Genomic DNA, 3,687 nt, shown 5'->3' with positions numbered 1-3,687 from the left:
CTGTGCAGCCTCAATCCCAGTCAGCTCAACTTTCCACACTCAGGTCAGCCGAACCAGCTACTGTCAGCACATCTTCGATGGCCTCTGGTAAGCCAGCACCTATGGTTTCCTCCAGTGCCACACAATCTAATGTAACCAACACCATCCAGTCTAGTGCTACTCCCCAGTTGGCCACCTCGTGGACTTCACCTAACAGAGCAAAAGGCTCTGCAGCCTTCTCTGCCTGTGCTGCGCAACTCCACACACTCAGAAAGGGTGTGCAACATCTCCAAGGTTTCTACCCCAGATATGAGTTCAGCATGGCTTCTGCTCTCAGCATCCAGCATTTTTCATCCACCCATGGGTACCTTAACCAACTTGCTGGCACAACCATGCTGTCAGTGATGACTGAGCAAGGCCAGATCTCCACCTCAGCACCTTCCTATCCAGGTGCTCTCAAGTGGGATTTCAATGGAAGCACAGATGGGAGGAAAGATGCACTCCGGGGATTCAATGTGAAGATCATTGACCAGGACACTACACTCTCCACCCTGGCTGTGACAGACCAGTGTGATAAAATTTTAGATCCCAATGCCATGGTTCCTTTCTATCCAACACTGTCTGCCAGCTTTGTCCTGGTCACACCACCGCAGATGCCAAATCAAGGATACAGCCTGGCACCTCCCTACCAAGAGAATAGCAATGTCTACTAGTATGAGCACAGCAGCTTGGGACCTCTGATAGCTAAAGAATGCGGGCAGTGTTTGCCAGCCCATTGCTCTGTGTCCTACCCTGGAAGTCAGACTTCTGCACTCCAACCACAGATGGTGATGGTGCTAAAGGAGATTCAGCCAAGGAATGTCCAGATATCACTGTTTACGTCTGCCTTTGCCTGTTCCACATGTGCTCAATCCATGCCAGACAACAGTCTTCCCCATGAGTACAGATCTAGGAGGGAAGGAGTGAGATCAGCACTCCAAGTAGACTGACCTCTACTTTTTATAGTGGATACTCCACACAGAAGGAGAATGAGTATCCTGACAGGACAAGTCCAGCTTTGGCTTGCCACCTCCACCTTCAGACTATCCAAAGAGACAATGCAAGACCACAGTGAGTGACATTCATCCATCCTGTATTAAGTGATATTCATGGAACACACCACAGCCACACATGTAACTAACTACCCAAGGTAACCAGTCCCATCCACCAATATACTGCAATAGATGTCTTCCTGACCTATTGATCTTGTGTCTTGAATACACTGAGGAATTTTTTTGTTTTGTTTTGTTAACATGAGATTTTCCATGAGTTTAAATCCTCCAGAGCAATGTAGCTCAGAGTTTGTCCTCAAGGAAGAATTACTCCCAGATTCCCAGCACCTGTCTTGGAATTTTCTTACACTGAAAATTGTAAAGAGAGTATGGTATAGTCAAGCTACGATTTCTAAGTTGCTTGAAGCTGCTCTTTTTTTTTTTTCTTTTTCTTTGATACTTCAGAGGTAACCCATGTCCAAGAACATAAAACCATGCACACACATTCTCTACTACTGAGTAACATCTGAGCCCAATTATTTCAAATTCTCATACCATTTTCCATTTCACTTATAAGATTGTGAAGCATGGGGCAGGAGAAAATCCTTGATTGTTTAAATGCTTGCATTGTAGGAGTGCCTAAGTTGGTTACGATACATTAACCCACGTACAAAACCAAACAAGCTTCTACAGTTGTCTGTGTGATGACATTATTGAAAGAAATCGGCAAGGTCAGATAAGTGTTTGGAAATTTTTGACCAGATAACCTGCCTGATAGCAAAGATCCACGAAAATGGGAGACACTCTTAATAAAGACGAAATGAAAGGAAAATGAGCACACATCAAGGAAATTCAGGAACTTACCTACTACAATTTTTTTTTCTACAAAGCACAAACACAGGAAGGAAAAAAATTATCTGTGAAAACATGACATACAATGGTCTGGAGAAACAGAGCAGTCACCATCTGTCTGCCAACAGAAGTACCATCCAAGCTCCTCAACATGAGCTTACTATAGGAAGTCTTTCCCACCGCTGCAGGGGATGAGTGCTGTGGCCCTATGAATTGGGGGTGAGGGTAGGCAGCATTTCTTTTACCCCTGGTACTGATTTGTCCCTTCACTCTTTTCCAGTATTTCAAAGAGAGACATCCCTGGGATTGCTGTCTTCAGGTCAGAGACACTGTCAGCTGCAGAGTCCTAAACTCTACAACACCTGTGCCCAGGCTTCCCCGATAAGACCACCAGCTGTCAATGGAGACAGGACATTAATAACACCCTTCCACAGTCCTCCAGAATTCCTACCTTTGACTCCAGCTCCAAGCCAGGAAGAAACTAAGAACAAAACCATGAAAGAGATCAAAGATGAATTTTTAAAGAGTCTGGATGCCTATGAGGGCACAAAAGAAAACCAAGACACACCAATCGTGACTTTAGCACACCCTGACTTTCAGCAGCATCTGCACTGCACTGATACTGAGAGCCTAAGGCAGAAGTCTGCTTCTGACGATATGCATGTGGGAGACATCAGCATGTGTCCAAAAGAGCTTGGGGGCATCCAGAATGAGATAGGTTCCAGCTTTGACTTCAAAGACATCACTACACTTGAGGCAGACATTCAACTTCCCCAACTCCTCAACACCCTCACAGATATAGGCCAGGATCAGTCCTGTGAAAACTGGAGCATCATAGTGGCCACCTGACCAGGTGAGGAAGAATAAACATAAATCCTATGAGCTGCTTGAGGAAGCTGCTCAGGCCGAAATCCAGCACCATGACCTGGTGGAGGAAGAGGGGTCTGTGTGTGTGACAGTGACAGGCAACTGAAAACATGGCAAAGAACCAGAAGTGCAATGCTCCCAGAGTGACCCCCAGCAAGAACAGAAGAGTTAGAAAACAGGGGCAGGAAAGATCATGTGGACCAGAGAACAACTCTAAGAAAACAGAGGAACTTAAGCAGTCATGGAACAGAGAGTCAAAGGAGAAGAGAAGCCCACCATCTCCAAGACAAAGAGGAAGAGGAATCCACCTGAGCTCAGTGAAAACAGCTTCAAGAAGCCTGGAACAAACATTGGCACTCACATGCTAGAGTCTATGCAGGTCTTTCACCCAACGGAAAAGAAAAATTAGAAGAAAACTGGCATTTCCTCCTTTGGGAGTCTGTGAACCTTCACCAGCAACAAAGATCCAGGCTCAGGCTCATTTGCCACAGCAGTGCTAACCATGCCATGGTTTTCCCAAAACTTCAGGGAAGATTCAGACAATAGAGAGCAGTGAAATCAAAGATTGTCCCTCTCCATCCCAGTATGAGCTGCCCCCAGTTGGGAAGGTCAGATTAGTACCTCTGGCTTTTCAAACACTGGACAAGCATCAAGCCAGTCCAATTTCTAGAAAGCATCTTTCCCTGACTTTATGAGGGCTCACTGCAGCTTACCCTGTGCAGCCTCAATCCCAGTCAGCTCAACTTTCCACACTCAGGTCAGCCGAACCAGCTACTGTCAGCACATCTTCGATGGCCTCTGGTAAGCCAGCACCTATGGTTTCCTCCAGTGCCACACAATCTAATGTAACCAACACCATCCAGTCTAGTGCTACTCCCCAGTTGGCCACCTCGTGGACTTCACCTAACAGAGCAAAAGGCTCTGCAGCCTTCTCTGCCTGTGCTGCGCAACTCCACAC

General features: G+C 46.3%; 1 pseudogene; it reads left to right on the top strand.

Annotated features, from left to right (window-relative positions):
- Positions 1-43: 43 nt before the first annotated feature.
- LOC114608728 lies at positions 44-3,668 on the top strand (annotated as a pseudogene).
- The last annotated feature ends 19 nt before the right edge of the window (positions 3,669-3,687 follow it).

This window comes from Grammomys surdaster, unplaced genomic scaffold (assembly GCF_004785775.1).
Source record: "Grammomys surdaster isolate TR1022 unplaced genomic scaffold, NIH_TR_1.0 125936, whole genome shotgun sequence".
In the NCBI taxonomy this organism is placed as follows: Eukaryota; Metazoa; Chordata; class Mammalia; order Rodentia; family Muridae; genus Grammomys; species Grammomys surdaster.
This window is presented reverse-complemented; position numbering and strand designations above follow the sequence as displayed.